The 14,069-nt window shown below is 41.5% G+C and overlaps 1 protein-coding gene and 1 long non-coding RNA gene across 4 annotated transcripts in view; one reads left to right on the forward strand and one right to left on the reverse strand.

Annotated features, from left to right (window-relative positions):
* The first annotated feature begins 1,905 nt into the window (after nt 1-1,905).
* Nucleotides 1,906-14,069, forward strand: part of ARHGEF37 (Rho guanine nucleotide exchange factor 37) — a 48,224-nt gene continuing 36,060 nt past the window's right edge. For 2 of the 3 annotated variants that reach the window (XM_089496667.1, XM_089496669.1), the window contains exon 1: nt 1,906-2,109. The gene's annotated coding sequence lies outside the window, so the exon portion shown is untranslated. Of the gene's footprint in view, nt 2,110-5,837; nt 5,854-14,069 lie in introns of those variants that run through there. The other variant, XM_089496668.1, reaches the window with a different exon arrangement.
* LOC149284496 (uncharacterized) overlaps nt 12,703-14,069 on the reverse strand; it is a 105,094-nt gene continuing 103,727 nt past the window's right edge. Inside the window, exon 3 of the long non-coding RNA XR_016277841.1 lies at nt 12,703-12,853. This is a non-coding gene — a long non-coding RNA (uncharacterized LOC149284496). The remainder of the gene's footprint in view (nt 12,854-14,069) is intronic.

Below are 14,069 nucleotides of genomic sequence, written 5' to 3' on the forward strand. Positions count from 1 at the left end.
CATGACACCAGAGGCTCCTGGGAGAAGCAGCTGTGCCACAAGCCTCCTCTCCCTCTCCCTCTCTGCCCTGGTCCCCTCCTTCCCTTCCTTCTCTCTTTTTCCTCTGTTTTTCCCTCCTCCTGCCCTCTCTTTCTCGCTGCTTATTTTTCTTCTCTCTCCCTCTTTCCGTGTTCTCCTCCTCTCTCTCTTTCTCTCTCTTTCCCTCCTTTCCTCTTCTCTCCCCTGTCCCACCTTCCCTCCCTTTTTCCCTCTCCCATTCGCTTCATCTGCTTTCCCTCTGTCTGTTTCCCAGAATGCAATCTGTCCTTCTCTCCTATTCGCATCCTATGCTTTCCCTCCCACAAATGTAGCACAAAGCATTCACATTGTATCCATATATGTATCCACATTCACATTCTATCCATATATGTATCCATCATTCGCATAATCTGTCAAAAATAGAATCAGAAAAAAAGGGGAAAAGTCGCTTGCAAAGCAACCGGCGAGAGGGGAAACATGATCCTCCCACTGCTTGCCCTCTGACCTTAATCCTTCCCTGAACTTGACCTGATCATGACCGGGGATGAGCAGGGAAGAGCAGTTTTTTTCCAGAAAGAAACAGGAAATAGTCCGTTTTCAGAAGAACAGCGCTAAGGGGGAATTTGCCCTGGATCTGGTGCGCAAACCCCTGATCGGTTAGTGTAAAAATCGGCACGAGTGAGAACTTCCAACTTTTAAACCGGTTTAGGAACCAGGGTAAAAGGTAGTCTGAATGGGCCCTTAGATCACTTCGAGGGTATCTGGAGGAATGGTCCAGGGCACTACACTGGCATAAAGGAAGATGTTGGGCTAGGTTTGTAAGCAGGGAGGAAAAAAACCAAATTAACTTGGCTCTTGGGAAACTAGGGGCCCAAACAGACAGGTCAAAATAAAGCTGCTTTGGGTCACTTTGAAGGTATGCTGTTTAAAAGACACATACATCTTAAGAAGCCAGAAGCTGTGCGAAAGCTGTGTTCCAGTCCTTAGGGCTGGAGCACGGCTTTGGTGCGGCTTCCAGCCTCTTAGGACACATGCAACATTTAAACAGCACACTTCCAAAGTGGCCCAAGGCAGCTTCATTTTGGTCTGTCTGTTCAGGCCCTGAGAGAGCTAGGCCATCACAAAATTGGCTGAGAAGCTTGGCTGGCTGCTACTGTATGGAGTCTTTGTTCCCCTCAGCCCTCAAACATGATTATAACGATGTGAAAATTTAATAAACATGAATTAAACATGAAACCTACCTCATCTGCGGTACAATTTGTGCTCCTTCCCAATCAAATCTGTTTTGATTTGGGGCTATTATGGCGCAAAAACGTGCAATTACCAAATGCTCAGAAATCAGTCCCGGGGGAGAGCTTCTGTCTCCACCTGTCAGCCATGGCAACACAAGTGCAGGCCATTTATACGTTTTTGAGGTTATTTTTAAAAGCTAAAACCTGCTTACTCATAGCTATTGCAAATCTCCAGGCTGTGCTTGTTAATAAAAGTGAATGAAGCTGTTCAGGGAGTGTTGTTCCTGGAATATGCGGAGGGGTTGCCAGTTAGTAAACAGGTGGGGAAGTGCACTGGGCTTGGATGTGGCAGGCAGCAGGACAAAGCTGAACTGTGGTGTGTGGTCCCACCTTTTCTGCTCCCCACCTTTGTCCACTTTCTATAGATGTTTATTCCCCTCCCAGACCTGCTTCTCTTCCTCTCAGGTTATGTACTGGCTTTTCAGCGCAGGATGCACACTACATTCATCCAGAAATCTCCACAGCTGGCTGGCTGCCATGGGTGGCGTTTGTTGCTCTGGCTACACTTTGCAGTAAAAGGGAGTAGTGAGCAGGCAAGCTCATCTGACTTTCTTGGACAGCCTGTAACTGCAGTAAACAGCGTAGGGAGAGGATGGCAGCAGCAAATGAACGGAGTCGGGCCTGGCCTCAAGCAGGCACATAGCTGGGAAGGCCGTTCCTAGCTTCAGCCCACGTAAGGCTGTGTCACTCCTGCGAGTGAAAAACAGTGGGTTGTTCATTAACTCCCTCAAAGGCACCACCAGCAGCAGAAGCACCAGAGACAGCTTGAACAAGTGAGCATTCCCTGGCTAATTAAGAGGTAAGAATTAATAAGCCAGAAACAGGAGAGCTTGACTCTAGCAAGTGCTTTGCTGACAGTGGAATTATTCTCCAACCCAAGCAGGGCCAGGCCTTTTGAATTGTGTGGGGTTAGCAAAATCTACAGGGCAACAGCCATTAATCAGGGAGTGCTGTCTCTCCCTGTGTGGAGGAGACAAAAAGGTTGCATAACCACATTCCAAATCCTGCCTGCTTCTCCTCTTCTCCAGGAGAGGAAAGGGGCAGGTGCCTGTCACAGGAAATGGCAAAGCAGAGTGCGAGGAAAGGCTTTTTATACATGGTTTACAGAGTTTCTGGCAGGGCTGCTGTGGAGTTAACAGCTGCACAACATACAGATATTCAGCAGGTGGAGTTGAGGCATGGGACTGTTTAATTTTCTCCATCGTGCCATTATGAACAGTGCAAGGGTCCTCCTGGGGGGAAAAATTGTGGCAACCCAGACTGTCAGGGATCTCCGCAAGGAATACAAATGAGATGAGATAAGCCCTTTACTGTTTGAGCTCTCTCTTTGGAGTATTACGTGTTGAGATAGGGCATGTGATAGAGGAGATTATCAGACAGGAGACGAAATGTCCTTGTTCTGTCCTTTTCCTATTTTATAGCGCAATCATGAGAAGATTTTCATACAACATCGCGCTTATGCCATCCAGAAAGCACAATTGACCAAGATCACGCAAAATACTTTCAAGCGGCGTTGCATAGATCCCATCATTGTCCCATATAAAAATGTTCTAATTTGAATATTATGTCTCGATAAATATGTTAAAATATGAATATACATAAATATGTGAACGAAAATACTCACTCTAAAAAATGACATATTTTCATTCATATATTTCATTGAGGCCCCCCTCACATGTACATATAGATGTAAAGTGGAGCTTGGGGGGGGGGATTTGAGAACCACTGGATTAATCTTTAAAATGGCCTGGATCTCCTTTTCATGTTTATGCTGGTGACATGACAGTTCCTTACATCTTCTTGAAACTGCAGTAAGGAAATTTCTCATCAGGGTAGCACTGACTTGCCACTGATCTCAAGAACTAATGTTTACAGTACAAAATAATAGAAAGCATTTTAATACATTCTAAAACTACAAATCAAAATAGTTAAAGAGTTCCCATGCCTTGGATCAAACATTGTTCAGAATGGAGTCTAAAGTCAAATCAGAAGCAGACTAGGAATGGGAAGAGAAGCAATGGAATAACAAGACAGTATTCTAAAGAACAAATATAGACATCTGAGCATTAAAGTCAGATCCATTGTATTGCCCATCACCATATATGGATGTGAGAGTTGGACAGTGGAGAAAGTTGATAGGAAGAAAATCAACTCATTTGATACGTGGTGCTGGAGAAGAGTGCTGAGGATACCATGAACAGCCAAAATGACAAACAAATGCATCTTAGAACAGATCAAACCTGAAATCTCCCTGGAAGCTAAAATGATCAAACTGAGGCTGGCGTATTTTGATGACATCATGAGAAGGCATGACTCATTAGAAAAGACAATAATGCTAGGAAAGGTTGAAGATAAAAGAAAGAGAGGGCAACTGCACACCAGATGGATGGACCAACCAAGGAGCCCACAGGCTTGCATCTACAGGACCTAACCAGAGCAGTGGAGGATGGGGGCTTAGAGATGCCTCATCCACAGGGTCACCATGAGTAGAGGTTGATTGGAAGGCAGTTAACAACAACATTGATCACCTTATGTACTCAATGGAAAGGCAAACAAGTTATTTCATTAATAAACAAACTAACAATGTGCACTTAAGGGCAGTTAACAACAACAAAAATTAAAATGTTCACCCCCACATAGATACAAATAAGGAAGCTTCATAGAATCCACAGGTTGCTGTGATCTTCAAAATTATTACCTCTTAAATGTAATCAAGCAAAAACAAACCAAAAAACAAACCAATCATTTTATTTTGTCCTAATTTCACAATTTTATTGTTCAATTTATTGCAATATGCATAAGACTTTTATTGTACATTTCCCAATAAGTCTGGAATGTGGCAATCTGCTTGATTTACCCCCCCCCCTTAGTTTTTTTTTAAATTGGCCTCTTTTGGCCCAGCATTTAATAATTATTTTAAAGCAATGGGTTTTTAGGGGAAAAAAACAAACTATTCCATACTGTGGATGAGATCGAATGCATATGTTTTTCTTTATCTTTTTTTCAAGAGTCTTGCCCTAACTATTTGGCTCTTGTTGGAACATTTTGTCAGCACTCTTTCTCTTTCGTTTTTTTTTTTTTTTTTTTTTGGGGGGGGGAGTATTAAAGAAAAAAACTGCCTGACCTCAGTTCCTTCAATTTTATACCAGCAGGAAGGAAATAGGACAAAGGGAGGAGGCATGTTTTTTGCAGTAAGTGTTTCCCACTCATTTTTGTTAGAAAATAGCAGATATTTTAAAATCAACTTCTGTTTGCTCCAGAAATGTCTTTCATGAGGAAGCCTACTGAAGATTATGCAGAGTTGATAGAGAAGCTCCTTTGGAACACTGAGGTTAACATCCTTAAGTAGCATGCAGATTATTTTCAAATTTTGGTCATACTTAGAATCAGTGTGGTATCCTAGTTAGACTGGGACTTGGAGATCCAAAATCCACTAAAGCTCCCAGATCTCAGGGCCTGGCCCTCTTGCAGATCTTCGGGGAAAGAGAAGGGATCTTAGGACACATTTTTTAAAATATAAAATGTGTGCTACTAACCCTCTTTGCTCCAAGCTGCTTCGGGGTGATTGCTGTAGATAATAATTAATAATAATTTGTTTTATTTATATACCGCTATTCCAAAGATCATAGCGGTGAACAGCAAGTAAGTTAATTAGCAAGATACTTTAGCTGGTCTGCCTGTCCACTTGCTCCCCCTTCCAAAGTTTCCTAACCCATGACTGGCACAAGGGCTCAATGGGAAGAAACAATTCACATGGGGAGATACTGGGCTGCCTCAGGATTCACTGCCTCAGGAGTTGCTGAATATGGCCCAGTACACACTGGTGGTGATATGCCACCCCTCTTTGCTGCACAGCGTTGCTGCAGCAACCAAACGGTGTGGCAAAGCTGCGCAGCAAAAAGGAGCCGCATAAAGCGGCTCTTCTTTGCGGCATCCTAAGGGTTGCAACACAGCCCTATGACGCCACTTCCTCTAAGAGACATGTGGGTACTCAGACGCCCACATGTCATCTACACGCCCCCCGTGTGGGTGGTGCCACTTAATAATGGCGGCACCTGCATGTCATAGGGCTCAGGAGCGTGTTGTTGGTGCGCGCACCCAAGCCCTGCTATTGCTGCCAGGACACTGCTTCCTGGCAGTGTGTACCGTGCCTATGTTACTGCAGGACTGCTGCTCATTGGCTTTGCCTATTTTATTCTTAACTGTGCCATTTCTGTTCCCATCTCAACCTAACCTGAATATTTGAAACTGCAATACAACACTCTTTCTTGTTGTGTGACACAAGTGTATCATTGCTGTCAAAAAGCATAGTACAAATGTTGTTTTGTACCCTTTGGCTCTTCTTAGGCATTTGATTCCTTTCTCTTATGTCCAAACTATTTGACAGACCATATCTCTCCATACGAACCTGCTAGAGCCCTAAGATCTTCAGGGGAAGACTTTCTCTCAGTCCCACCACCATCCCATTCTCTGAGATTTGACAGATGAAACCTGAGATCAGGATGCCTGTGCTTGTGATGTTAAAAGACTTGGGGCAGGCAAGGTATGAATGGGCTATGGAACTAGTCTTTGGACCAGCTGTTTGTGGGAACAGGCACAAGGAGAATGCAAGTAAATGGGCCTGGAATGGGGGGGGGGGATTGCTTGGTAATATGGCAAACTAGAGCCAAGGGAGGGGGCACATTTTGACAGCTGGGCATAGGCAGCAAAAATTTACTGAGAACTTGCACTAGTTGCTGCTTCCTACTGCATGCATGACACGCAGGCTGTATCCAAGCCCTGTACTTATCCTGAGGCTTGTTGAAAGTTCATCACAAGCCTGTGAGATTCCCCCCTCTCTCAGGCCCTGCGTGCTTTGCGACCGTGTGTGCAAACAGAGGCTGTATGAGTCTTGATGCTGGCTGCCCACTTCCTGCCTTGTTCCAGATGCTACACTGAGCCTTAGCGCATGAACCCACACTGATGCTGTGGAAGAACAACACACATACAGAACCTTTCTGTTGAGCCTGAGAGCCAGCAGGGACTGGGTGGAGATTGTTAGAGGAGATGGATGCAGAGGGATATTATTGGAAAGAAAGGCCTGTTAGAGCCTTTCTCCAGCCACAGCAGAAGTACCTATCTCAGAAGGATGAATTTAGAAGAACCAAATAGAGCTAGAACACATGTTTAAAATTCTTAACAGGAGGAATATTTATGAAAGAGATACATTTTTCAATGCAAACAACCGGATCCTTTCTAAACTACTCTAAAAATATAAGGATGGCATTCAGACATATATTTTTTTTGCATTTCCTTTTTTATTGAGATTTATTTAGTATATACATCACAAATCACATTCCAATTCTTGTATCACAAGTACCTCATCATTGTAGAACTTACATAACATCAACCCAACTCTTTACATTTGTCAGAATAAGGTGATATAATAGTTCTATATTACTTAACTCCCTCTTTCTTTACAATCAACTCCTTAGTCATTCATAAAGACAAAAATAACAATGCAAATCATTATAACAGACTTTTGAGTTTCCGCCAATTAGTAATAACCTTGATATTATGTAAATCTTAGCTTTATGTTATTAATGGTTTACATCTTTGTTATCTCTGTTGGGTATCTTATCTCTCCTAGAATCTTTGATTACCTTTATCTTTCTATTTCCTATTTTCTAGCCGATTAAATTAGTTCTTGCTTTATATTACATTTCTTAAACCTGTATTTTTCTATCGGCTCCCAATCCTTCAATAGTTTTTCTTTTTGCTCATTCTTGATCAGTATTGTTAATTTGTCTAGTTCTTTTATTTCCATTACTTTCTGAAACCATTCATCCGTGGTGGGTATTGTTTTTTTCTTCCAATAACTTGCCAAGAGTAATCTAGCAGCCGTGATTAAGTATAAAATAATTCTCCAATATTTTTGTTCAATTGGTACGCCTAGAAATGATGTCATATTCAAAATATACAATTCTGGCATGCAAGGATATGTTATTGCAAATATTTCTTGAATTTTACCATGTATTTTGCTCCAGAATCTTTTAATTTTAGAGCATGACCACCACATGTGTAAATATAATCCTGTATCTCTCTGACATTTCCAGCATATGTTGTTGCTTAATTTGTAAATCTTTGCAAGTTTATATGGTGTATAATACCACCTGTTGGAAACTTTTAAGTAATTTTCCCTGAGGTTCTGTGCAAAAGTAAATTTATTGGTTTTGCTCCAGGCATTTTCCCAATCTTCTAAAGCTATGGTATGTCCTATCTCTTGGGACCATTTAATCATGTTTGTTGTAATTGTTTCGTGTTCCAGATCTCTGCTTAACAACAGTTTATATAGTTTTGAGATCTTGCCTTTATCATTTTCCCAGAACAATTTATCCAACTCATTTATATCCTTTTCAAATTCCAAAGTCTTTATATCTTCTCTAATTTTTTGTTCCAGTTGCATATATCCAAACCAGTTTATTTTATACCCCTTTCCGCTAAATCTTCTCTTGATATCAATTCTGGTTTTCCAGCCAAATTTATCTTTACAAGATCTTTGTACCTCAGCCATTCTCCTCCCTCTTCCCATCAGCCGAAAAATGCCTCCTCCACTGAAACCCATTGAGGCATTCCAAAATAAAACAAATTCTTTACTATCTTCCATATTCTTAACAGAGTTTTCCTGAGTATGTGGTTATAAATTTTTTTATTTACATTCTCTTTGCTGTACCAAAGGTACACATGCCACCTGAATCTTGTCTTTGTTGCCTCCAAATTTAGTTGGTGTTTATATGTTAAGGTTACCCAGTCTTGAATCCAAACAATGCTGCAAGCTCTGTAATAGATTTTTAGATCTGGTAAGGCACAGCCACCTAAGGCTCTATTCTTCTTAATGATATTCTTCTGTATTCTTGCTCTTTTTCCTCTCCAAACAAATTTAGCTATTGTGTTTTCCCATTCCTTAAATATTTTATCTTTAGTAATAATTGGCAGATTTGTAAATAAAAACATAAGTCTTGGCAATATACTCATTTTGATGGCTGCGACTCTACCCAATAACGATAAATCACAGTTGTTCCATAACAGTAAATCGTTGCTTATTTGTTTCCACACTTTTTTATAGTTATCTTCGAATAAATCTAAATTCTTTTCAGAGAGCCAAATACCAAGATATTTAACTTTTTTCCCCTATTCTTATACCTGCTATTTTGGATAATTCCATTTTTTCTTTTTCTTTTATATTTTTTGTCATAATTTGCGTTTTTGTCTTGTTTATCTTAAAGCCAGAGACCGAACCGAACTCATTCAACTCTTCTAATAAGTAATTGATATTCATTTTATTCATCCTAGAAGATCCAAAAGGAACATTCATACATATTATAACATGGGCTCCTTCAGGAAAAAGGAGAGAGCAGATAGCACAGCCTGTGTTAGATTCTTTTACAATAGAAGGCTGCCACTTAAGTAACCCTAGCTGGATGAGATGATGTAACCTGCCCATAACACTATGGAATAGATGACTGACAGAAGAAGCAAACAAGCAGGAATAGAAAGGTCAAGTTCCTAATTTCTTTCTCTCTAAACCATTTTCTCCCTAGTGGACAAGGGAACAGTGAGAACAAGTACAGAAACTGTTGTATCTTCCTACAGAGATAAGTGCTTAGGCTTTATTGCCATGTCACATCACAAACCCACTTTTCTTCTCCTTCACACAGACATGTCTCTCTCTACCTGGAGACCTAGAGAAGCATAGCTATTCCCTGAGACTTCAACAAGCATGCTGAAACTTGGCTATTTTCCATGATTATGGAACTTTTTTTTCTTTTGCTATGAGATTAAGCTTTGCCATCTGTCTTTATTACTGTAGGGGTGTGTTTATTGATGAACCTTTGTTCCTGAAAGAGGAACATTCAAAGATAATAGGGTTCTTCCAGACTGGTCTAAAGATCATAAGTTCCTTGAGATGCCTGATCTGGCCATAGTGGTACATGCCGTAATTACATCCTATGTGGATTACTGTAATGTGCTCTGTTTGGGGCTGCCTTTGAAGAGTGTTTGGAAAATTCAGCTGGTCTAAAGAGCTGCAGCCAGGCTGTTGGGGCAGGTCACATCCCTGTTGAAACAGCTCCACTGGCTGCCAGTTTGTTTCCAGGCACAATTCATGGTGGTGGTTATGACCTATAAAGCTCTCTTTGTCCCATGTCCAGGCTATTTGGCAGATTGTGTCTCCCTGTATGAGCTGGCCAGGGCTCTGAGATTATCAGGAGGGACTCTTCCCCCAGTCCCACGACCATTGCAAGCACAGTTTGTGGGGACATGAGAAAGAGACTTCTTGGTGGCTGCCCCTAGACTCTGGAACTCTTCAGAGTCTGATGGCAGGCCCAAATATTTTTTTATTCTAACAGGCTTTTAAAATAGAAAGTTTTTTAAAGAATGGGCTAGGGGTGGTTTATTGTTTTAACTGAACTGTTTTCAGAGTGTTTAAAAATATTTTGAATTATATTTTATTGTTTTATTGAGTAATGTGCTGCCAGATGGTAACTATTTATTCTTTAAAAAAGCCCAATATGTTAAGGCTTGTGCAAGAAAGGGCTTTCTTCAGGGGCATTTAACAGAGTTTATTGAAGTCATAACAAGACTCTCCAAAAAGCAGGACCAGCAAGTGGAACTTGTTTCCTTTTTGCTTCCAGCTTACATACATGTTTCACAGTACGCTCTCTCTCTCCATCAGACCACCTCAGCAAACTATGTCCCAGTTTTTTAAAAAATAGCCTTTGGGAGAACACAGGCTGAAATACATTGGCTTTTTAAAGGAATAAACAGTCAACCATCCAACAGCATGTGGAGCTTGTCCCCTTTTTGTTTCTGGTCTATATCATGAAGGGCAAATTTTATCTTGTATGAATTTTTAAAAAGTTTTTTTATAGTTTTAGAATTATAGTAGAAAAGTGATGTATTCTATAGCCCCACTTTTTTAAAAAAGGGAGAAGAGAAGGAAACATTGGCGGGTTATAGACCGCCGAAAAGCGGTGGTCTGGCTCCGCCGCCGCTTGCAGCGTCCGGGAGATGCAGCCTTTAAATGGCGCGACTCCCGGACGCTGCAGAGAAGGAGTGCGGAAATCGCGCTCCTCCTCAGGCCCTGGAAGAGGCGCCACAAGTGCCAAAGGGCGCACTCGCGGCGTCACTTCCGGTGCGCCACGTGCGGACGCAGAGCGTCCGTTACGTCAATATGGCGGCCCCCATGTGGAAGGGGCGCTGACATATTGTATGTATTCCATACGTACTAGGGTTAGGGGGGTGCGGAAGCACCGCCCCTTCCTAACCCTAATACGTATGGAATACGTATTTTTTGGCGGTGTGTAACCCGCCATTGTTCTGCTATATCTCAGCATTAAAAAGAAGCTGACTCACAGGTGGGAATAAAATGTTGCATGTGGTTTTGGGAATTACCAGAAAATGATCTGGAGCATCAGAAATATTGTTTGGATACTTTTTAAAAAATGTAACAAAGATAACAAAATATCCAGTCTGAGCTTAGATATTGTTTGGATATTTTTAAAGCACCAAGAACTACAGGAACAAATGCTACAGACTCCAGAAATATTTGCCCCATTTGGTGGTGTCCTATAGTTTGCTATATATCTTCTCAATTTATTACAGTGTATATTTCCACCGTTTGCCTATATAAGAAATGCACAGTGGACAAGAATCCAGTAGGTAAAGTTCATTAACATTTATTTGGGCCGGTACACACTGGCGGCAAAACGCCATCCCTCTTTGTTGCGCAGCATTGCCGCAGCAACCAAATCATGGAGCAACACTGCACAGCAAAAAAGAAGCCACCTAGAGCAGCTTCTTTTTTGTGGCATCGCAAGCAGGAAGGGGCACTGCCACGACGCCACTTCCTGCCAGAGACGTCGGGTCACTGTACGGCGGCATCGGCATCATGGCGGCCCCTGTATGGATTGGAGGCCACCATGATGCTGGCATCTGTACATATTAGGGTTCAGGCGTGTGCGATTGCTGCACACTCCCGAACCCTAAAATCGCCACCATCAGATCACAAAGCGCCTTTGTTTCCATGCTGTAAAACCCCTACCCCACCCCAGCTTTAGCACATTGCACATTATTATAAGTACAAGAACCCTGAGAATATATTCCCTGTTAATAAGCACATAGCTCCTGTTATTTAAGAACATCACAAAAATACTGTGAGGGTATGAGAGACTGTATATCAGTGGTATTTTGACATTATTCTTGGAGGAGGAGGAGTTCTATAGTTGTCAAATCCTATCACAATGAAGGGTTGTAACTGAACTGCAAATAGTTCAGCTTCTCCACACTTTTTCGTATGGATGAAGGTCTATAAGCATAAGGTTCACTGAACATAGTGGAACAACATGTGGCTGTTGGTGAGGAATGCTGAGTGGAAAGCAGAAAGAGTGAAAAACACCTTACAGCAGGGATAATGGTGTGGGTGCAGCATCAAATTCTAAAGCATTTTGATGCTGCACCTACACATTTTGTGGTATTTTGAGGTTTCTTTACACATCCAACACACAAAGGGTGTACCCACATTGCAGAATTAAAGTAGGTTGACACCACTTTAATGGCTATAACTCCATCCTGTAGATTTCTGGGATATGTAGTTTGTTGTGGCACCAGAGCTCTCTGACAGACCAGGCTGAATCCCTCACTAAATGACAAATTCCAGGATTCTGTAGGATAGAGTCATAGCAGTTAAATTGGTGTCAAATTGCTTTAATTCTGCAGTGTGGATACACCCTAAGTGACAATTTCAGAATGGAAGCCCATACAGTGAATATAAGTTTGCCCTTTTTGCAATTGCTTTTTTATTCCATTTTAAAGTCCTTAAAACATCCATAAACCAAATTAAGCACACAGAATAAACACCATACCCATAGCTGGAATATTCTCATGCAAAGTTGGCCTAGTTGTTGTCTAAATCATTGGGGAAATGAGCATGGCAAGGGTGCTAACCTCCTACGTGCTGCTGCTTTGTTGCATTAATAAACAGTATTAAATTATTCAAGTGAAATGATGCTTCTGTAAAAGAGCCTTCTTTAAGGTTCCTATTTAAATTCCATAGATTTTAAAATATCTTTTGCAGTCACTAGCCTGCAGTGAATACAATGGATCATCATCAGCAATCAGATAAAAATAACCCTACACTATGGATGTAAAACACAATCTGGCACAATGTTTTTGGAATATAATGCTATAGTGTAAGGGCATGAATGTGTATTACATGGCAGAAGACATAAATTTGCTTTAACATTTCTTTTTTATATTTAGTCATTTCATCCAGATTTTCAGTGTAACTGAGTGAGGGGTAGGTTGGAGCTGAAGAAAAATATATTACTCACTTTTATATGTTATCCACAAATCTTTTCTCAAGGTAGAATTTCAGCAAAAGGGATACTGATTTCCCCCCTGCATGCAGAGTGAATATTTTATCAACAGGAAACACTGTTGTCTTTCGCCAACCTTTCCAATCAGTGAGACGCTCCATGCTTGCAATGTATATCTTGTTTCAATGTCTGCTGAAAAGAAGTTTATTAGTATTTTGTAGCAGTTGCATTTGTTTATTTACCATGTCTGTCCCAAGATGTTTTGCTGCCTCAGTTGGAATAGGAACAGATGTCCCCTACCCACTGAGATCAAAGTGCATAGTATAGGAAAGGTATTTCATTAAATTAGACTACCCCCCCAGCAGATATTTCCTAACCTCTGACAATAAAATGCAATAGTAACAAGTAAAATAATTTGATTCACTACACCTAGGGATGCCATATCCCGGTGGCCGCCAGGAAAATCCCGCTTTTGGGGCCCCCTCCCGGTCATGGCCCGGTTTGGCCCCCACCCATGTATTTGTCCCGGTCCGGGGCCCGCTCCTGCGGCCATTGCCGCTGCCGCTAATGTGGCTGGCTGCGGTGCCAACCCACCTCTTCCTTCTCTTCCTGGACTGGTGGGCAGCGCCAGACCACCTCCTCCTCCGGCTCTGCCTTCCTCCTCCTTCTCAGCGGCAGCAGCGCTGCCGCCACCACCGCCGCGCCTCCAGGGCCAGGGCTTTCCCGCGCGCATGGGGCTCTAAAGCAGGAGCTCGTCCTCTGCTTTGTTGCCAGCCAGCCATTGGCCAGCTGGCCAAAGGGGACGGGCTCCTCTGCGCACGCCGCCTGGGCCTCAGCAGGGGCCAGCAGCAGCACGCGTGCCTGCCCCGCTTCCCTGTGCGCGAGAGCCTAAGGAGGAGGAGGAGGAGGAGGAGGAGGAAAGGTGAGTCAGTGGACATTAGCTCTGCCTTGGGTTTTTTTGTTTTTTTAAATTAATTTTTAAAAATATAAAATACTTATTTTTTATTTTATTAATTTTTATTATTGCTTGTTTTATATTTTATTTCATTAATTTTAATTATTTCTTGTTTTTATTTTATTAATTTTTATTATTGCTTTTTATTTTTTCCCCATTATTTTTATTATTAAATATATACACCCCTGTCTTGATTTTTATTTTTTCCATTATTTTTATTATTAAATATATACACCCCTGTCTTGATTTTTATTTTTTCCATTATTTTTATTATTAAATATATAAATATGGCCAGAAAGGGAAGTCCATTTCTGCCATCTGTCTAGGAATAATGCCAAAATGTCCTCCATTTTGATCATGCATTAGAAACATGCATTTAGATTAACATTTTTAAAAAATCATCAAATTTTTTCGCGTCCTCCATTTTTATAAAAAGGTGTCCTACATTTG

This window comes from Sceloporus occidentalis, unplaced genomic scaffold, assembly GCF_023333645.1.
Source record: "Sceloporus occidentalis isolate IW3139 unplaced genomic scaffold, rSceOcc1.0.p SCAF_92, whole genome shotgun sequence".
In the NCBI taxonomy this organism is placed as follows: domain Eukaryota; kingdom Metazoa; phylum Chordata; class Lepidosauria; order Squamata; family Phrynosomatidae; genus Sceloporus; species Sceloporus occidentalis.